This window comes from Furipterus horrens, unplaced genomic scaffold, assembly GCF_987537825.1.
Source record: "Furipterus horrens unplaced genomic scaffold, mFurHor1.1.pri manual_scaffold_17, whole genome shotgun sequence".
NCBI lineage: Eukaryota > Metazoa > Chordata > Mammalia > Chiroptera > Furipteridae > Furipterus > Furipterus horrens.
In genome coordinates, this window is record NW_028327187.1 from 110,419,904 (window position 1) to 110,442,963 (window position 23,060).

Genomic DNA, 23,060 nt, shown 5'->3' on the forward strand with positions numbered 1-23,060 from the left:
AGCACATAGATGGTTACTGAGAAACCACTGATGGCCCGCATTGGGACATTTCTTTTATAACTTCTGTAATTATTTTTAAAGCAAATTAATTAACTATAAGCACCACCCCAGAGGCCAAATCTTGTGTTAAGTAGAATCAAGATGAGGACTATTATTAGCTTCATATCAGAAAAGGCCATTTTGTTTCCACATTGTGAAGCACAGAAAGGGACTTGGCTTGACAGGCAGATGAACAGTAATAATAATGTAATTTTGAGAGGTACAGCTGGTATATGCTCAGTGCCCGGGTGGGCCTGGCAGTCCTTCAATGAGTCACGGGGCCAAGGAGGGTGGGCAGAAACCTGCTCTCAATGGCACAAAGCCAGCCCAAAGTCATGGATGTTCACAGTGTATCCCATTGAGCCCAAGAAGGAATCCTCAATGTTTCCTTTCCCATAATCACAAGCTGTGACAGATCAGATAATTAGGTGTGTCAAGTGGCTTTTTAAATGAATAAAACCCTGGAATAAAAAAAAAATGCTAATCCTATCTGAATCTCAGTGTCCTCACTCATCAGACACAGCAGGGAACTGAAGGCAATGAATTCCAAGCTCTTCTCCAGCTCTCAGCTTCTATAATATACTTATTTACTCATTCATTTATTCATTAGTCAGCAAACTTATTGAGGAAAAACCAGGCACCAAACCCTGTGCTATGTACTGGGGATTCCCTGAACAAAGAAAAAGACAGAATTTCTCCTCTTATGTAGGTAAAGTCCAGTGGGAGCTGATATGTGCAACATTAAAGAAATGATTCACCAAGCATTATTATCATGAGTGCTAACTATGGCTTTCCGTAGATAATAAAGAAAGGACTTCTTACGGTATCTGCTATAGATCAAAAGATACTCAGTGAAAGTATTAAGATGGAAAGTTAATTAATGCCCACCATTTATGAGGAGATTATTGGTTTGAAATACCCCCTTTCAAACTATGACAGTGGGAAATAAAGGCTTAAGGTATTTTCAATCACATACCCATGTCTAGAAGATATGTCATGGTTAAACTAGGTGTATAATGTGACATTGGTATGTGGTATATATACAGGAGGAAGCATCCACTACATATAGATACTATGCAGGCAATAATTCTGTAGAACAGACACTTGGAATTTGTAGCTTTTACTCATAAGTTGTTGATCCTTTCTCACGGCTTTCAAATATAGAAATCGGCAGTTTTCCTGAAGAATGTGACTTGATGGTGCCCACTGGGAGGCTGGTGTGAGGGTCTGAAACACTGGGCTAGTAAGTGATGCTAGCCAAGCAGCCATCAGTCCAGGGGAGCATGGCTTTGCTGCTCTCTATTTGAAGTCACACTCTAATAGATTGTTAAAAACCATAAAACTGCCAGTAGATATGTATCACTTATCGACTACTGTATAATAAGCCATCTCAAAACTTAGTGCAAACAATGATTTATTATTTTTTATAATTATGTGGATCCACTGGATGGTTCTGCTGCTTTTATTTGGTCTCACTTATTTGAATTTAGCTGCAGGGTCTGCAGACTTGAAGGTCCAAGACGGTCCTACTTACATGTCTTGTTAGTGGTGGCAATTAGTGGGGTACCTTGGCTCTCCCTCCACATGCCACTTATCCTCCAGTAAACTACACCAGCTTTCTTACATGGCAGTATCAGGACAATGGCCAAGAGGGCCAAGGTGGAAGCCAAAGGCCTTTTAAGTGCCTAGGCTCTGGAACTAAACAACACCACTTCTGCCACATTCTGTTGCTCAAAGTCACAAGTTCAGCCTAGAATCAACGGGGTGTAGAACAGACTCTACCCATTAATGGGAATCACTACAAAGACTTTGTGGCCATATTTAATTTACCACAGGGTAAAAGAGAAATCTTGAGTAGAATTGTATAATGCAGTTAGCTTGTGGTTTGAGGCTCTGCATGGAAAATATTGGACTTGCCTTAGAAATGTGATTTAGAAGAGTCACAAGCCTAAACAAACATTTCCACATTCTAGAACTGGGGAGTTTCAAAAGGTGTTCAGGGCATATCTCTTAAAGTCTGTGTATTTAGGTTGAACCATATGAAAACTGCTGACATTTGACTATTTGGGCCACACACACACAAAAAAGGCAATTTCATATGCTCTAACCTAACACATGCTAAAAATCCCATCTGATTTAGAGCTGTTAGAGAATGGAGTGCCCTGGTAAGACAAATATCTTGGTTGGCTATTTGAACATTGCCAATTCTCTTATGCATACCACACATGGAATCATTCCATTTAAATGTTTGTATGTGATTCTGAAGACATGTAAGAGCCATCATTTGAAACCCCCAAATTGTACAGAGCAGGAAGTGTTGGATTCTAGGATTCACGAAGGCCTCTATCTAGGCCAGTCATTCTCAATCAGGGGTGATCTTGCCCCTCAGGGGACATTAGCAATTTCTGGAGATATTTTTGAATGTAACAACTTGGGGGATGTGATACCGGCATCTAGTGGTTAGAGGCCAGGGATGTTGCTAAACATCCATTTCCAAGACAGTGCACTATGGCAAAGAATTAATCTGGCGCTAAATGTCTTACGTGCCAAAGTTAAAAACCCTGATCTCAGTGAGTAAGAGCTTAGTTCCCATGACCAAGACACCACTTCCTCATCTTTAACAGGAAACAACACAATTGCTTTCTAGGGTTCTATCTACTAAAATTCTACTCATTACATATCTGCAATGTCAGTATACTTTTTTGAGTTTTCTGATTATTTAAATTTGCATCAATAAGATTCATAGGTGTGTGTGTGTGTATCTAAGTGACCAGATAGTATCAATTAATATAACTAGATTAGATTAGCTTTAGGAACAAATACAATAAGAAGACACTGAGTCCAGAAAGCACAACCTATTGGGAAAACCCACATCTATACTGAACTTTGTAGAATAAGCACACCACTGCCCAGAAAATGTGACTCACAACTACATACTACCATCACCCTCTACTCCTCTTTGTGTGTCTATCTCCTACCCCCTCCCCCAATCCACACACTTGCCACCCACAGAAATCATACACGGCCCTTCCGTTTTGGCTTTCCATTCAACCTCTCATCATCCACCAATCCCAGAGAATGACAAAAATTTTCTTGCATGACTGATCGACACTGTGGGGCTTTTGCGGTTAAGATATAAAGTTCCTAAAAAAACCTTTCGGAATTTCAACAGAATTGCCATGACATCAAAGCTTTTCCTCTTCAATGCCTTTCATCTTTTTCAGCCTCTGGCACTCTACCCACCAGCATCAAGTCAATTAATTGAGAAGTCATTAGAAAGGCCCTCCACTGTGAAGGCCCACCTCGTTCACTCCAGAGCTGGGTCTTTTGAGAAAAAACAGAAGGGCCCAATGGCCTCCCCATCATTGGTGCTTCTCTTACCTCTACCACTTTCTGTTCTCAGCTGAAGCTGGTCCCAGGAGATATCAGTGAGCTGGATGGAATCTGCTCATCCCATCAAACATTTATGGAGTGCCTACTATGTGGTAGGCATTGAAATTGAACCTGGACTAGTGCCCATTCTAAAACATCATCCTGTCCTTATTTCCCTATCTGATAGTTGTGGCAGGTGGACTCAGCTGGTTGGACCAGAAAGCTTAAATTTGTAAGATAAGATACTTCCTCTGTCATTTCTTCTGCATTACAGATATTTGACCTGTGGCCTCAGATATGAAATTCCTAGCCATTTCTCTTTCAATGCATGGCCACAGTCACAAGCACAACCTAACAAGGGACACAGAAATAGCTGAAGGAGCCACTTTTGTTATTGGGGAGTCACTACCAAGAGTATAATGCATTGACTTACCCGCCCCCATTTCAACATTTCCTGACTGAAGTTCTAGAGAAAAGGTTTCAACTGTTGGTCCACAATGTAGGCAGAATTTTAGGGGTTCAGGGAAGTATACCCCAAATGTGCAGGAACTTAGGATTATACTGAAAAGTATTAAAATCTGGAATTTGAAACTTCTTATTTTAAAATTTACATACAGTAAAATGCATAGGTTTGAAATGTATGATATAATTAATTTTTACAAGTGTATATACCATATAACCTACACCACTATCCTCAGGTTTTTGGGAAGCTCTCTTTCTTTAACATTTTTTTCATTTATTATCACAAACCTTGCAGTATATTTTAGTAAAGGGGAGAAATATTGACAGAGGTCATATCTGTGAGAAAGTCCCCCTTCCCAACAATCTATATATACACCTCTATGTGATTGTAGCAGCCACCATCAGTGTCCTACAGACATCCCTCAGGATCACTCACCTCGGTGTACTGCAGCTGATTTTCAAAGGCCTTTTTTGGATCTCTTTGCCTGGCTTTTCCTCCCCATAACTGAGGAAGGCCACTCTGTCCACAAAGTTGGCCAAAAATGTTGGAGAATTGGCAACCCCCAGGAGCTTCTCAACAAATGATCCTTGGGAAATGGAGTATAAATACTGCAGCTCCCTCATCCCTCGGGTGGGAGTACTCTGGGTGTTCACTGTCTCCCAGAGTCCCCCTTGGAATTCAGCTCCAGTTGCTCACAGTGCTAATTTGCTTCATAACCCTTTCATGGTTTCATTCATTTCCCATCCGCCTTTCCCTACCACTGTTACCACTGCTTTCATCATCTCTCAAATAAACTACATGCATGTCAGCCTTTGTCTCAGGGTTTGCTTCTGGGGAACCCAAATTAAGATGGTCATCCACAAACAATTTATAAAATCTACCTTTTCATAGCAGTATCACAGGGATTTTCTACTTTAGACACACATATACACATATTATATATCAGGAAAGATGAAAGCCGGAAACTTCAGGCCCTAGTTCATCTGGACTAGGATTCTGTTCCTGACTGAGACACACATTTAGATCCCTAATATTGTTCTTCAAGATTAGATAAATATGTCCCTAATTCCCTAATTTTCCCTCTCACAGCCCCTTAAGAACTTTTTAATATTTTATTACTGTATTTGGGGAGATTAACATTATGTTTTCTGTTCCAAGGGAAAGCATCTCTTCTCTGACTGCTTCAGTGTATTTTATTTCTCATTAAAACTTCACCAATAAGCAGGGGTCATTTCTTTATTTTCTAAAAGTTGGCAGTGCATAGTAGGCAACTCTCCAAGTTCTAATCCAGCCCTGCCAAGCCAAACCATGCTTTGGGAAGGCACAATATACATTGAATGCACACATTTGCATGTGGGTAGAATTTAAAGTAACTCATTGGTTTGGGAAGACAAGCATTGGGAATGCAGTAAAGAGGGCTCTTCTTTGCTCTGTCTCCCTCCCTCCAAGGCCCTACAAGGAAGACTTTTAATTTCATTGCATTCTTGATAATTGTGTGAGCCCACCTTGCTTCCCAGACAATGGAGTGTAAACAGTTCCTCTGCACCCCTCCCAAGTCGATAATCTGGCAAAAGAAAGAGGAGAGGCCTGCGGGGATTGGGATTAAGGAAACAGCATGAGAAATGTTTGTATTTCTGTCTCCGTTCCAACACCACAGATGCCGTTTCTCACAATTACACAGTCAAGACATCTATTCAGCCAAGGAATATGGTGTCAGTGGGAAATTAAGTGCAAGACAAGGCTCATGGACCTTAATGCCCTGGATGGTCAACCTGGCCAGACCGAGGGATGGCAAAGGCCTTCCCTAAAAAACAGACCTCATTGGACATTCCTTACTTGTGGTTCACTACTGAGAGAATGAGCTATTTGTAAAGACATGGGGTGTTCTTGAGCAGGACTGGTGAACAGGTGTGGGGTGTATGGCATTCTCCTAAGATGAGTGTTCCAGGAGAGTATCTCAGGATGTTGAAGGTGCCATCATTTAAAGGCCATTGGGAAGCCCTGGGGGGGGGGAGGCCTTTGGGAGGGACTATAAGGTTGTGCTGCCCTAAGTCTCCTCCAGTCAGGTTGAGTCAACAGAGTGGGACTTCACAGTTGAATCTGGTGGTTAAGGAGCAACTTCAATCTGAATGGCTAACCAATGTGATCACCTAAAGACAGTAAGAGGCTTTGTTCCAGGCAGAGAGAAAATAAGGGAGTATTCAGCCCTTCTAAATCTTTCTGCTGAGCCCGGAGGAGTCTGTTTTCAAGCCGAAGGCTGTTTGAAGTGTGTTTATATGTTTGGGTAGTGCCAAATCATGTGTTGGAGTTAAAGCTGGCTAGTGAGAATATTAACACTACTCTGTTATCATGAGGGTGCCCATCATGTAAGAGTGGGATGATTCAAGATGTACATGGTGCATGGCCTCCTTTGCATGGAGAGCTAAACTGAGGAGACCCATGGATTTCCCAAAGGCAGAAAAATATCTGTGGGGAGTTTCTGCCTGTTTCTGAGCTTGAACATTTCTTTTCATTTCACTGGAAGTCCAAGAAGGGAAATTACTCTTTCACATACAAAAGAAACTAGAAAACTCAATCCTGAAGCTATTCCAGTCAGTACCTTGTGATGCGCAAACTCCTACCACAAATCAATGTGAAAGTCTACCAAGCCACCCTAAGTAAATTAAATGGCACCTGGAAACAGGCACCCAGGGAAAGAGGGCTCTGACATCAACCTCCTCACACCAAATTAGAAGACTGGAATTGGAGCTTCCAGGTTCCTTAAACCAGTGGTCTTTAAAGTGCAGAATGCACATCCTAGGAGTGAGAAAAATATTAGAGCTTTCAAATTTTCTATTTTATATGTCTTTTTAAATGTGTTTTTAAATATAAGTAAGTTGGGTTTCTGTAGCAGACTCAGGATACAAGGATTGAAGGGTATACAGTTTATTTGGGAAGTGCAGGGAACAAGTAGTAGGGGTATGAGGAAGTAAAACAGAGAAGGGAAGGAAGCCAAGAGAGTGTTATCAAGTACCTGGAACTCAGTCCCACTTTGAAACTCTACAAAAGTGGCACAGAACAGATACCTCCAAGTATTTTTCCTAGGGGCAAGGGAGCTGGGGTATTTACATACCAAACCCCAATATTGGTTGTATGAGAGTTCTTCAGGGGTATTTGAATTCCTTTGCACTTCTGGCCTGCCCAGGTAGCCAGCAGAGGGGTCTTCTGCATCTATACAGAAAGTCTTCAGGTAAAAAGATGGACAATATGGTAGCTGGCTATCAGAAGGCTTGCCCTAAGTGTTAAGGTTCAGGGATATGGTCATGGACTGCTACAGAAAGCGATATATTACTATAGCAACACACACACACACACACACACACATATATATATATATATATATGTATATATATATATATATATATATGATTCTTGAATAAATAACATGGGTTCTATTTTCTTTTTTACATTGATTGCAATTCATGGAGGCCACTGCTTCAACCCATGCTCTCGCTAAGAGCATCCTTCCTCACCTTAGCTGAAAGGCCAGAATCAAGCCTCCGCTTAAAGTCTCTGTGGTCCAATATCACACCTTCTTCAAACGCAAAAGCTAGTACCTAGCAGTTGGTCAACCAGCAGGGATGGTGAGTGTCCTAGTGGCAGGCAGAGATCCACAGAGAATACATCTACATGGACTTCTGTCTTATAGTACTGCGTTCCTTTCAAGCCATTAGCTTCTCTTCTCTGCTAAGCAAAAATGGCAAATGCCACTATTCATTGGAGCATATTCACTTGATGGAACAACCTTAGGAAGCCATGTGGAAGAGAGGTAGATTTGAGCCACCTCTGATGTTTTTGCTACCTGAACATGAATAACTGCTCACAAATAACTCAGATACCCTTTCCCACCCCTGAGAGATCAAAAGGCATTAAACTTTTGAGGAAGAGTTGTCTTCACGTTCTTTAGGAAATAACATTACCTGAATGAAATGAGTACAGGAATGAACAAGTGAATCAATGGATGAAATGAACTTCAAGTCTACAGTAGGAAATTCATCTTGGGATCAAATGAGAAATAACGATCAAAACTGTTTCTTTATGGCATCCCAACCTGTCACCTTTCAAAGCAGAGTTTGCTCAGGCCACTTGTTAACTGCAAACACCATTTGGTTGCTAATAGATCTGGAGGAATCTTCCCTGACCTCATAAAATCCTTACTGTGAGTCAGGCACTCCCCTTCAAATTGCACATATTTTCTCATGGATTTAATCTTCCAGGACTCCTTGAGATGGCCATTGTTCTTCTCACTTATCAGATGAGAAAACTAACATTCAGAGAGTGTAATTAACTTCCCCAACGTAATATTCACAAGGGGTGGAGCAGGTGTCACAGTTCCATGACTGCAAAGCTCATGTGCACCTGACTGCTCTGTCCAATGGGGAATCTTAAAGAACATATTTCTGAAATGTACTATCATCACAAACTTAGCAAACGTACAATCAAACAAATGAAAAGCACTTTTGATATGACACAAACATCTCTCTAAATTCAGCAATGAGAAAAATACCCTTAATTGATTTTGTTGTTTATTATGATGTATTTTTGGGAGAATAAGATGGGAATGGGGGCATGGACAAGATTGAGCAGCAACCAAATATGTGGCTACCACTGAGGATTAGAGAGTTTAACACCAGCAGTCATATTTTACCTGTAAATATATTTCCCTTTAAAACATATATATTATAAAATATTTCAGACATACTATAGTAGGAATATTTCTAAGATGCTCCTCACCTCCTGGTATTCATGACCTTGTATAATCCCCTCCTCTTGCTTGTATGGGCTGAACTTAGTGGCTGACCTAACGAATACAATGAAAATAATGAGATATTACTTCCATAAGTAGTGTATAAAAGACTGTAACTCTTCTCAGTTTCTCTCAAAACTCTCACTCTGGTAAATCTGGCTGCCATGCTGTTAAATGCCCTACGGAGTGGCCCACATGGCAATGAAGTGAGGGTGGCCTTTGGAAAACAGTCAGTGAAGAACCAAAACCTTTGGTCCATGAGAATCCAAATACTGCCTACAGATAGCTATATTTATATATAGATAGCTATATGTACATATATCTATATACAGATATAGATATCTACCCTATAGATATCTACATATATAGATAGATATATATCCCTTAACAAAATATACTTTTGTATATATTCATCTATAAATAAACTATATCATATTCCAGCTATAGTAGTCCATCATTTGATTACATCACAATTTATTTGCTCATTCTCTGGACAATGAGGATATATATGTGTTTGTGTATATACATATATTTGGTTAAATTGTATAAAATTGAAATATTTGGTCATTTTTATCTATAAAAATAGCTCTTTCACATGATTCAACTTAATAAATTTTCAAACACATAAACTATGGCCCTTTATTTACAATGATAACGCTGCTGATGCTAATCATTATCTAAACTTTTTCCTGACCTGGGCATTTAAGTCAGACAGCTGTATGGCTTTCAGAAAATTACTTCTCTCCATTTTCCTCAGCTATAAAATGGAGATAATGATACTATCTACTTTATGGAGCTAAGTGAGAATTTAATATGATGATGTGCATATAGCCAGGTACACGATAAGGTCCCAATAAAAATTACCTGTTGCCATGATTGTTTCTTTAATCATCTTTGTGATGGGTTTAAACCTGATATTGACCTGGAAGCCTTTGGGGTGTGACCATTTGCATGGCCTTTTTGGCCTTCACGTTGCATGGGGACCTCTTATTCCAGATTCTCCTCCTGCTTTCCCCAGGATTGATCCTCACACTTTGGCCAGAAATCCCAAGAGAATATCCTCTCTCTCCTCAGGTGAGACTTCTAAATCAGCCTGCTACAGAGTGGATCAAAAAAGTTCAAAATTCTAGGAACAACTTGTTCTGTAGTCCAGATGTTTCTGTCTCTACCAGTCAAAACCTAGGAAGTATTTCAAAAGAAAAAAATTGAAAATAAAATCCAGACTTGATTCTCCTCAATAGTCTAACTTAAAATCTCTTTAAGTGCAGTCTGGGACTGAAGGCCAGGTTCAACAGAATGTGTATTTTATCTAAACCCATCTGCTCTTCTCTCTTGCCAGCAACACATTTTTAAAAATCTAATCTCTGTTTTCTTTGCATGAATCTAGACCAAATGTGATTTCTCCCCTGCATGTGAAAATAAATTATTTCAAATGTAATTTTCTCCTCCAGTTTGTTCCTGCTCCTCTGGAGACCTTTGAAGGGTATAACTCCAGATAAAAGCTGCCTGCTACAGCAGCTCCAGCAGGAACTCCCATGCCCTCAAGGCCCGCTGAGAATGGATGGAAGAGGGAGTATGGGGGAGGGCAGCCAGGCTAATCCTTTAGCACCTAGGATTCCTGCTTCATACTCCAACATGATATCTTAACTCTCCCTACAAACAAGGATTGGGGGAGTGGAGATTAAGAGTTAGGCTCAAATGGAAAAGAGATCACATTGAGTTCTTACCCAGACATATTCAGTCTGTGTTAAGGGGGATCTAGTGAAGGTAATAACACTAGGCACCTCTTTTGCACCACTGTTACTCAAAGTGTTGTCTCCGGACCAGAAGCAGCAGCATCACCTGGGAGCTTGTCAGAAATGTCAACTCTCGAGCCCACTCCAAACTCACTTAATCTGAATTTCTGAGAGTGGGCCCAGCAATCTGGGCAGTGCCAAGCTCCAGGTGATTCGATGCGTGCTCCACAGTGAGAAGCCTTGCTTAAGGTAGGTAGTCAGCCACAAACAATGGAGACCCATGGCTTGTAGCTCAAATCTGTCACTGCAGTCTAGTGAGGGGACAGATGAAATATTCAATGTGAAATAAATCCAAACAAAGGTTCAAAATACAATAATCCACTGTCAGCCCTCTCCCACTTACTTGAACAGCCCCCATGCAGCATCCTGCAACACCAACACAATGAACTCCCTGAGATGAAGGGCATTCTGACTAGAAAAAGATTAATGGTCACGACAGTTGTAAACTTGGCCACTGACCCTCTGAAAAGGTCTGTTCCATATAGTACTATAAACAGGAACAGGGGTCTTCCTGTTTGAAGCTGGGCTTCAACTCTTAGAGAAAAATACAATGAAAAATCAGAGAGCCATTCACCTCATCATATCTCAGTCAGTAAGCAGTGGCTTCTATCAGAATGGTCGTATTGGGCTAACCACACTGTATTTCTTAGTTCTGCACAACAGAGAGCTTCCGAAATCCAGTGGTGAGACTCATCAGGCACTGCCCTTGTTTGTTATTGTTGGTGAATGGGACCTAAAACATGTCGTCTTCCATTTACCTTGTCATCCTGCTCATCATCATGACCTACATCCCTCTGCAGCTCTGGCCTGTGTATGGGAATATGGAACATTTAGAATGTCTCTGTATAGTGTTCTAAGAAAAAGGCATTGCAGAAACTCAGTAACAGAAGTTTGGACTGAGGGTCTACACCCTGATATCCCACAGCTGTCCTTCTAGACAATAGAAGAGTCTGAAATATCCCAGCAAATTCTATAGGAAGGCTCCTGGGTCTACCATTTCTCTGAACCCAAAACATCTTTCTTACAAGAGCAAAGCAGTTAAGAAGGAGACAAAATGCAGATACAGTGGGCTGCAGTGAGCTGACAAATCCTTGGGGAAAGCACTATTGCTTCTTAGTTTTTTGTGAGAGGTCTACAAATTTCCCATGAGCTAGCAGACCCATAATAAGAATGGCCTAACTAAAGGACCAGACTAAAGTTCTTAAGGAAGTCACCCCAGCTGCTCTTAGATTTCTTGCCCCCTCCTCTAGTTAGCATACAGAAGTTCAAGTGCATTGCACTATTTTTCTTGTCAAGTGACTCCCAGGCACCGGGCTTCGGTAGCCAGTCCCTGTCTTCTCTTTCCCACTCTAGTAGGTCCATAGCACATATTTTTTAATGGAGTGTAAGGCCTAAGAAATAAGTTGTCCCCTAGGCTCCCCAAATAGGGCTGCCACATGCGCTGCCTGGGGCATGAAGAAGGAGGCTGGGAGGCAGAAGGGGGAGGGCTAAGAGGAGGTTCGAGGTCAGAGAAAGTTGTTTTTTTCCACTAATAAATCAAATCACTCTAGCTCATTCCTGTTGCTCTTGGCTGGCAGCACTAAAATATAACTCTGAGTCACCAGTGCTACTCATGACAAGTGCTTCCTGTGTGGGATTTGGGCATTTCTCTTCTGTTTTCTTGGCAGAAGGAAGAAAGCAACATGACGGGGTGGAAGAAAGGAGGAAGGAGTTAAGCTGCTCTTACCAGGTTCTTAATCCAAAGCCCATTCATGCTGGCTGTTGATGTATTAAGTCTACTAATGATACCTCCAAAACACCTGGATAAAAAGCCTACAGGGTTCTTAACCATCTCCTTGCCATATTTTCATATCTCCCACAGGAGGACAGGGCCCTGCCATATTCCTTTGCTGATGAGTCCTGATTCGGGCCTTGTTCAATCCCACATCCCAAAGGAAAGACCTTCTATCTATCTTTCCTGACCTCTCCAAGGAAGGTTTCCAGGCTTCCTGCCTTCTAGTAGAGGAAGGAGAGTAGGATCCCACAGACAAGAGCCGATAGTGTAGTTTTCCCAGGACTGGGGTGTTTCCTAGGCTGTGGGACTGTCAGTGCTAAAACTGGGACAGTCCTGGGCAAATTGGGTTGAGTTGGTCACCCTAGACCTGAAAAATGACAGAACTTTGGTGGAGGTCAAGGAGACCGTACTGTGTTCTCAGTCTATATTCCAGAAACAGCACTTCTCACCCTGGCCAATGTGGCTCAGTTTGTCGGAGCATGATCCCATAGACCAGAAGATCACAGGTTTGATTCCTGGTCACGGCACATACCCAATTGATGTTTGTCTTTCACATCTTTCTTTCTCCCCTCCTTTCTCTCTCTAAAAACCAATGGAAAAAAAAAAAAGTCCTCAGGTGAGGATTAAAAGAAAATAGAAACAGCACTTCTCAAACACTAATGCACATAGGAATCACCTGCTAAAACAGATCATGATCCTGTAGCTCTCGTCTGCAGCCTGAGACAACCTGAGATTCGGCATTTCTCACAGGCTACCAGATGATAATGATATCATCATCAGGGATCTGGAATCACTCACTATTTCAGGGAGGCCACAAACCATATCAGAGCACCCTCTGCCTTTTGGTTTCTCTTCTATACTTCAGCCCAGGAGGGCAAATAAGTCCTATTGGCTTGGGATAGCCAATAAAGAACAGGACACTGCTGACCACAGAGTCTGCTAAAAATGCTCCCAGCTAGCAAGTTGAAAATACTGGTGTAGCTGGCACCATTGGCCCGGAGTTCCCTCTCCAACTCCTCTCCCTTGTTGCCTTCAATTTCAAAGCCTTGACATTTAAAACACTTTCTTTTCCCAGTCTACACCTAGGGGTATCCCCGAGACACAATTCTGATTGGTAAACCATGAGCAGAAATCTTCTGGGAAGTAGAGATGGAAGACTAGGAATGTTCACCTTTCATGACAAAAAGGGAACAGATGCGCTGATACCCCCTCCCCACCTTCTTTCTCCCTAGGGCACAGATCTGATGCTTTGAGCTGTAGCAGTCATCTTGCAACAATGAGGAATATCCGAGACACTAAAACCAGCATTATTGAGCTACTGAACCAATCTCTGCAGCCACTTACCTGCAGACCTTTGGCTAAGTGAGAAAACTAAAACCCCATTTTGTTGAATACCCTTGACCTGAGAGTTCAGCTTTTCTAGTCCTTGCAGTGCAATGCCTTCCTAACTGATACAACTAGTATCCCCAAACCAAATAGTATTCCCAGCAGATAGTCAGGGTGGCTGTGTACAATCATATAGACTGTGTACTCCACGAGGCATCATTCACAATGCCTTTGGAGTCATGTAGTGCACAACTTGCATTACCACACAAGAGAGTCATGGGGGGAGTGTGGTGCATAGTATTTGCAGCCAGACCTTGGTAGAAACCCAGTTTCTCTACTTATTTCCCTAATCAACACTGAACCAGTTATGTAACCTCTCTGAGCCTCAGTTTCTGATATTTAAAGAGAAATAATAATGCCTCCTTGGGAGGACTCTTTTAAAGATTAAAGATATGTGTAAAACAGCTGGCAAATAGCAGATACTCTATAAATAGCAGATATTATTACAGAAGACGTCATACAATCTTTGCTGGCTTCTGTTTGGAACACCCTGCGTTGAATGACTGTTCACAGCTCCTCTTCCCACAGCTGCAGTGTGTCAGGCCCAGGCTACTGCCTGGGACATGTGTAGAGGGGTGCATGGAGGGCAGAAGATAGGGGTACAGGGAGGTAAGGGGGCATATAGGGAAGAGAAAGGTGTTTGCATATCAGGGAAGCACACTGAGAAGCTGCCCTACTTCATTTGATCACCTACACTTGTGTGTCTGTCGTGTCCTGCTATTTAAGGGATCAGTAATTTTATCAGTGGAGTCCCTGAACCCCAGCATTGTGAAGCTGCAAACTCAGCCAGTGTCCTGGGGAAACTGCCTCATCACCAGATCAAGGAATTCTAATAGATGCCATGGAAACAAGCCATCCTCTTTGTTGCAAGAGTTGTGTCCACAGGAGGAAGAGGGAACCACACATCTTTAACCATTTGGGGGTCCAACAGCCAACAACAAGGCTGCTAGGGAAGGGGCCAGTCTCTCAGAGGCATGCCATCCAGTTCACTCTAGTCATCAAAGCTGAGAACGAGTTTGGCTTCTTTAGTCCAGTGGAAGCACCATGATTTGAGTAAAGCTCGAGTGCCATCCCAAAACAACTGTCTGGTGTGGGTCCATTCATTCTTTGTCTGAATACTGAGCTCCTACCGTGTGCCAAGCATTGTAATAGGCCTCATAGGTACAGTACTGAATAAGACAAATACGAGTCTTTGCCCTCACAGAGCTTATATCCTAGTGAGGGAGGCAGATAATAAACTACGTACATAAAATATATAGTTTATTAGGTACTGATAAATGCTATGAAGAAAAATTAAGTAAGGAAGGGGGATTCAGAGAGCCTAGAGGGTGGTCAGGAAGGGTCTCACTATGAAGGTGAATTTTGAAGGAGATGAAGGAGAGAGACATTTGGATATCTGGTGAGAGTGTTCCAGGATGAGGATCAGCAAAAGCAGAAGCCCTGCAACAGAAGTGTTTGGTGTTTTCTGGGAGCAACCAGGAGGCCAGTATAGCTGCAACAGAACCAGAGTGAGGGGAAAATGAGGAAAGATATAGATGCTGGTGTCACACCATACAGAGCCTTGTGGGCCATCCCAAAGTGACAGCCTTGGCTCTTACCATGAGTGAGATGGGCAACCTTTGGATGGCTTTGAGAAGAGGAGGGACATGATTTGACCTTTGTTGAAAGAACTCTTCTAGCAGTTGTGTGCAGAATGGACTAGAGCCTACAAAGGTTGGAGCAAGGAGGCCATGAAGCCAGATAATGGTGGCTTGGGCCACTCTCCATGCCAGGTCTCAGATTTTCAGGATGTTGGGGTGGGGTTGGAGCAAAGAGAAGAACCCCATGGGCATCCAAGCAGATCACCTCTGTCCCTCAAGGTTGGACCTGCCTGACTCAGCCCTGGGCCAGTAGATGAGCTCCAGACATGAGTGTCCAGTAGCCACTCAACGGCTAAATGACAGCAAAAGTTAGGTGTCCTGGGCCACATCCTGCCTTTAGCTGCACATTGCCACATTATGGTGCTACAACAGGCCAACCTAAGCATCTGCCAGCCTGATCTTTAACCAGAATCCTGACACACACCCAAACAATAAAACGTCCATTTCCCTAGAACTGAACCTGAGAGGCAATACCAAGTCGAAGGAAGGTTTAAAATGTTTAAAAATGAAGGGTTAAGTGTGCGGTCATGAGCAAGCATAGAATGTCCTGTGAGGTAAATTCCTTTCTGTCTCACACAGCCAGCTAGCTGGGGGGGAGGGGGGGCGGTGGTGTGGTGTGTGTGTGTGTGTGTGTGTGTGTGTGTGTGTGCGCGCGTGCGTGCATGCAAGATAGTGAGAGAGCTGGAGAAAAAAATTAAACGTCTTTCAGTGTTTAGGGGTCTTAAGAAATCACTTTCTTACCTGTTTATTTACATTTACTTTTACCATTTTAAGAAAAATCATAGACCTATTGTTACCAGGCCAAATGTCCCGAACATAAACTTCCCCAAGTTCAAATTCAATCCTTCCAAATCTTTGATGGTCTCCAACATATACCCCTTCCTGACACAAGGGGCCTTGGTCAAGTATCTTCCTCCAGACTAAAGATGTGGCCCAATTTGAACATATTTGTCTCTTTGCTGGGGTTTAAGGCTTTACAAATTCTTTCTCTCCCTAGCAGTCCTCCCACTCCCATCCCCCAAGTCCTCCAGCTGTCTTTCCTGGTGCTGACATCAGCTGTCCTTTCACCCCTGAGAAAATCACACAGAGCTGCTTCTTGGACTACTAGTGGTACTTATTTTTGTAAGGAACTGTGGCAGCAGTTGCCCCCCATGCCCCCCTTATTTCTGCCAAACAGGACGGAGATGTTCTGTTGTAGGTGTTCTCACACTCACCACTGTGAAGAGCCGGCTATAATGTCACTGATGGAGGCTGACACTCTTGTCAGCTGAAAACCTTTAAACATAAACAAGAGGGAAGCCCTGAACCAATCAGGAGAGGCAGCCCACAGGCTGTCTTTCTTTTTCATCCAGTGGGATGAGTGCCTGGGACAGTGACACCTGGAAACAATGGGTGATCAGACCAAGGTAGAACTTAAAGGAACAACTCAGCCTCTAGGGAAGCTAGAGACAGTGCTTGCTTACTTCCACATTTTCCAAAAGAGCCTGTTATTAACAGCCACTAACATAGGCAACCCTGGCCACTGGCAGGCCCTAATGGAAGCAGGCCCTGCTTTTCTGATGCTAATGTACAGCCTGGCTGCTGCTATTTCTTCTTCTTCTTTTTTTAATGAGGGGCCTACTCATCTTGAAATCTTTTTAAATAGGTCTCCTCCCACTTCCAACTCCCAACTCTCCCAGTTTATTCAGCCTCACTACCCTGCTTCTCTGTTATTAGCATGAAGACTTGTTTCCCCCAAAAATGTCTATAGAAATGAGAAAATAAATTTCAACAGACATGTGTCAACCTTGTTCTTTAAAAAAATGGGACAAGTATGATGTACAAAAATGTACTTCAGGATTCATTATGTAGAGCAGAGTGTGGTGGTATCTAGACTCAACCTTCATTGACCTTAAAGTGGGAAGAGAAAGCTTCCCCCCGGGGTCTGGCATTGCCCCTCTCCCCTCTTCCCTCTCTCCACAGCCTAGTTTTCACTTGGCAATTCTCAGGTCCCCTAAAATGGGCTTCTGTAACTCTTCTGAGGTTGTTTTAAGATCATGCATGTGTGTACACATTGTGCATGTGTGTAGTTTGTGGGCATGTGGGGTGTGCAAGCATGTAGACATGGTGTGTGTATGTGGAAGAGGTGTGTGAGCACACACGTGGGGGTATGATTGTACATGTGTGTGGTACGTGCACATGTGTACACGTGTGTCTGTAGCTTTTAGCTGAGTTTCGAATCTCTCCATCTTTTCTCCCATCTTCTCCATGTCAAGAAGTCATATGTTTCTACTATATTACTGTCTCCACTCCCACCCCCAGCCACTGTCCTAGGGAATCTACAGATCTAACAAATAGATGGAAGTCAGGAAATACTTGTTGAATGACTTTGAGTAGTCTGTTAGATGATAGGGAGGTGAGAGCCATCAGCACCTCAACCAGCACACAAACAAAATATCATTCATCAATTCCAGTCCTCCTTCAGATCTGGTTCTCAATGGTTTCGCTATTCCTCTCACCCAGGTCTTTATCCTTAACACCATCACAGCTGGCCAACCTCTCACTTACCTCCCGCACATGTAAAGAAGCTGCCAAAATATCTCGGACACCTATTACCTCCCATGGAACCTGTGCAATCTGGCCCTTGGGTCATCCCCACCCATGCTGACTCTGGCTTGGCCTTGAGACTTGCTTTGGTCCAACAGACAATAGGAAACCTGACTCAAGAAGAGATGTGCAAAAGCATTTGGGCTTTTAGGCTTGCCCTCTCTTGCTGCTAGGGGCCCTTTCAACACCATGGGACCAAGTATAGGCTAGCCTGTTAGACGATGAGAGAACACATGGAGAGGAGACTGAGCCAATGCAGCTTTCCAGGATGAGATCCCAGCCCTAGAAGTGAGGCTATTCTAGATCTTTCAGTCCTGACCAGGTTGGCCCAGACCAGATCTTCCCAATCAATGTACAAGATCATGGGAAAGAATACGCATGTGTGCCTGTGAGTCATTAAGTTACAGCAAATGCTAACAGATACACTTCTGTTCCATTCCACAGCCACCGCCTCTTAACACTTGACCTTATTGTTTTCTGACTCAGATAAAAAGTCCACAGAAAACATTAAATCACACTTGGTTATTATTTAGAAGTTGCCTTTATTGAGACAAATCAAATTATATGAAATCAGGACCATCTCAGAAATGCTAAGTTAAACAGGTCACCATAATGACAGCCTAGAAATAATGTAGTGCTTGGCACAAAGTGAGCCCTCAGTAAATATTGGCTGGATCCTGAGCTGATCTAATCTTACTTTCCACTTTAAAGATGAGAAAACAGAGGCGGAAGTTATATGGCTTCCCCAAGCTCTAAAACTAATGGCAGACCTCCTTTGCAATATAACACTCATTATAATAAAAAGGGAGTGTCTGGATGACTGGTGACTTCCTTGGATCAGAGAGGTAGGGGTGAGTCTCAGAAGTACACACAATTCACTGCTTCAAATCCATAGGGTCTGTCTTGTTCTTTGTCACTGGCACATAGTAGGTGCTCAGTTAATGTCAAATGAGGACATGCATGTGGAAAACTTGCCACACTAAAGGAAAAATCTGCAGTTCCTACCTGCAGGGCCCTTTCTCTCCCTTCATACAGAATCACAGAAAATGTATTGCCTTCCCAATGTGTTGAAAAATGTTTAGCCCTGAGTGCTCTACAGAAAATGCTTAAATGATGCAAATGAGAGGAGCAGACTCAACCATGCACCCCAGGGAGCACAGCAGAGGCCTCCAAGAGGCCAACGTGCATTGATTGTCCTCATTTATTTTATACTTCTTTCATTCCATTCAGTCAAGGTCAACCTCCACTTGATTTGCCCCCTAATCGGGAATGCTGTTTGCTGGGAGAGTGAATGTGGGTATAAGAACAATCGATGAGACTATCAACCAGTACCTGCAGCAGGTCTATGAAGCAATTGACACCAGAGCTGGTGTCTTTCAAGCATCCTCATGTTGCCAACCCACGGCTCCAGTTGGCCTCTCCAGAAGAGAAGTGTCAACAAGTTTTGGAACCCCCTTATGATGAAATGTTTGCAGCTCATTTAAGGTGCACTTACGCAGTGGGGAACCATGACTTCATAGAGGCATACAAATGCCAGACTGTCATCGTCCAATATCTTTTGTCATTTGTATTAACTGTTCAGTTTATAACAGGGCTCTGCCTGTCATGTATGCAGTAGCACTTGACCTTCGAATATTTGCCAATAATGCAGATCAGCAATTGGTTAAGAAAGGAAAAGGCAAAGTTGGGGACAGGTTGGAAAAAGCAGCTGAGTTGTTGATGAGCTGTTTCCGCGTTTGTGCCAGTGACACTCGTGCTGGTATAGAGGATTCAAAGAAGTGGGGGATGCTATTTCTGGTGAATCAGTTATTCAAGATTTACTTTAAGATCAACAAACTCCATTTGTGCAAACCTCTCATCAGAGCCATTGACAGCTCAAACCTGAAAGACGATTATAGCACAGCACAGAGAGTGACATACAGGTACTATGTTGGGTGGAAGGCCATGTTCAATAGTGACTTTAAGCAAGGTACTTGTTACTCAAAACACACCAGTTATCTCTGGATGCTTTTCTAGTTGCCTTGAAATTCATGCAAGTGGAAGATGTGGACATTGATGAAGTCCAGTGTATTCTGGCCAACCTGATATACATGGGTCACATTAAAGGCTACATATCACATCAGCATCAGAAGCTAGTTGTTAGCAAGCAAAATCCATTTCCTCCACTGTCCACGGTGTGCTGAATGTATGAACAGTCTAGAGAAGGAGCGTGTTCCTCTGGTTTTTATCATACTGATGAATTCAGTACTTGGCCATGATGTGATTTTCTACATCAGGGATTTCTTTGGGGCTCTTTTCCCGGGGAAGTTGACCAAGTTTTCCAGCATGCACAGACACCTTGAAATTTCCTCGTCACTCATAACTAACATCGACCTCATGGAGACTTGGAATTCCTTTTTCAGACATTGCAGATGCCTACGTTGGCTCTAGAGAGCTGGTCAAAATTCTGTGAAGGAGGCTCTGTCTCCAAAGCAGCTGTAGTTTACTTCTCATAAGAGTTATTCCTAAAGGCATCTTTGTAACTTTACCTAATTTGTTCTATTAAAAAAGGCATTCTGAATTTCAAAAAAAAAAAAAAAAAAAAAAGAACAATCGATGATCTCCTTGCCAGGCAATGACATGCTAAATGCCACTTTTTCCTTCTCTCTTTTCTCAAAGGATAATGAAACTCATTTCCAAACAATCCTCCAATGGAGGCAGCCAAGAAGAACAAAGGTCTCTGCTCTCAAGCCCAAATGTCTTTCAGTGCTTCTCAATTCCTTTTCTCATTTATACCATGTGTGTGCATACCTGTGCATTGTGTACATGTGCATATGTATGCCGTGTGTGCACATGTGTGATGTGAGCTTCTTATAGGCAAGAACTGCCTTATTCATGGCACTATCCTCAATACCAAGCATAGGCCTATCATTCAAAAATACACATTCTGTGAACCAAAAAATGAATGAATGTATGCAGAAGCCTCTTGAGTGACCCTTTGAGATTCCACTGTGGTTGTAGCATGTAACCAAAACATAAATCATGTGAGCTTGAAACAAAAGTCCCTGCACCCATTATTAAGTTATTGTCTTTCAGTTCCAAATCCACCCATTCTATACAATGATCTGTGATGCTGGGGGGCTGGGACTCCACATACTTCCTTCCTGCTTTGCCAGCTGCTTCCTGTTGGGCTCTGCTTGTAAGGGGAGCTAGAGGGAAACTGGCAGGATGTAGGAAGAAGGGACTTGTGCTTCTCTTTGTTTCCTGTTCTCATGAGCATCCCTTTAGTAATAGCCCCTCATTCAAGCAGTGGCCACTGGTTCCAGAATGTAGCTGTTTTGTGGTGGAGGGGTGGCTGGCAATCCCAGAACCAGCCTCATTGTGCCCTCTCTGACACACCAGCATTTCCATTTTCCAATGGGAGTTCAGATGTAATATGCACTACTTCTAGATCTGGCCCAGAGATATCTCCCATGGGTGAGACTCCCCTGTCAATCAGTAATATTTAAAGGATCCAAAGGAAACCTGTGAGGCAGGACCACATTCTGATCTCAGAATCACCAGGTGAATGATCTCCTGTCACATGTGGAGCACACATTGACTGCCTATGGTGTTAAGCTATTGAGATCTGAGGGCTGCTTGTTGCAGCAATTAGCATACCCTAACCAGTAAAGAACCCAAAGGCATGAGTTTGGTCTGTAGCCCTGGCCATACAACTCTCTGAAGCAGGCTTTGGAGCATGAAGGTGACTAAACAGAAATTTGGTTGATCAGCAGACCTCATTTCAACAACTGGAGGAGCAGCTCAGAGGGCATAGCCTCCTGACAGCAGGCTCCTGCCCAGCAGGAAAGCACATGATTACAAGGAGTCCTTCCATCCAGATAGTGGAGTCAGCCACTTTTGGGGGCCTCATGTAGGTAAATCTACAGAATGATTAGCCAAATTGACAAGTTCCTGCAGAGTTTGCATCTCTGGGACTCTTAACAGAACAACAGAAGATCATCTGTCTGGGATGACTTTATACATTAAACTAGCAGGAAAAAGACTCAGCTAAGTGATTTTTCTTTCAATTAATAAGTATAGTTTTTGTAAAAGTAATAGATGGTCATTGGGAAAATAAAATCAGAAAATCAGAATAGAAGGGAAAAAAGTGCAGCGTTGGACCACTGTACCATCCAGACAAATCATTGTCAAATGTTGATATATTTCCTTCCAGAATTTTTGCCGGGCTTATATATTTTTTTACATGGTTGTGATTATACATAAATAAAGCATTGTGGATAAAAACTGAGTTCAGAGACTGGTACAGGATCTGATGCCACCAGGGGCAGATCCAGGAAGTGCAGATCATTCTAAGAAGCACCAACAAACAATAGGAGTCACAAAAATGGGGATACAGAGAAACAACCCCCATCAAAAGGAAAGGTAGAATCCCCAGAAAGATTGCTAAATGAAATAGAGGGGAGCCAACTATCAGATATGGAATTGAAAGCATGGATTATGGAGAAGCTCAATGAGCTCAGCGGAAACTACAAGGAACTCCAGAAAAACTACAAGGAACTTACTGAGAATTACACCAGCATGAAAAAGGACATAGAAGCTATCAATAAGAGCCAGGAGGAAATGAAGAATATGATCTCTGAATTGAAGAACACAGTAGAAGGAATTAAAAGCAGGCTAGAGGAAGCAGAAGATCGGACCAGCGAGCTGGAAGACAATGTAGACAAAAACTCCCAGGTAGTACAACAAAATGAAAAAAGATTGAACGAGACTGAAGAGGCTCTAACACAGCTGCAGGACAACATGAAACATAATAATATCCATATCATAGGAATTCCAGAAGGAGAAGAAGAAGAGCAAGGCATAAAAACCTCTTTGAAAAACTAATGACAGAAAACTTCCCTAACATGACGAGAGAAAGAGTCACGCAAGTCCAGGAAGCACAGAGGGTTGCAATGAAGATGAACCCCAACAGGCCCACCTCAAGACACATCATAATTAAAATGGCAACATTCAAAGACAAAGAGAGAATCCTAAAGGCAGCAAGAGAGAAACAACTAATAACATACAAGGGAGCTCCAATAAGGCTTTCATCAGATTTCTCAGCAGAAACACTACAAGCCAGAAGGGAATGGCAAAAAATATTCCAAGCAATGAAAAACAAAGGCCTACAACCAAGAATACTCTACCCAGCAAGACTCTCATTCAAAATGGAAGGTGAAATAAGGAGTTTCCAAGA

The 23,060-nt window shown here is 42.6% G+C and overlaps 1 protein-coding gene and 1 pseudogene across 2 annotated transcripts in view; one reads left to right on the forward strand and one right to left on the reverse strand.

The window, feature by feature from the left end:
- NHS (NHS actin remodeling regulator) overlaps positions 1–23,060 on the reverse strand; it is a 371,143-nt gene that overhangs the window by 178,302 nt on the left and 169,781 nt on the right. The window lies entirely within an intron of this gene.
- Positions 19,112–20,402, forward strand: LOC149991821 (PCI domain-containing protein 2 pseudogene; annotated as a pseudogene).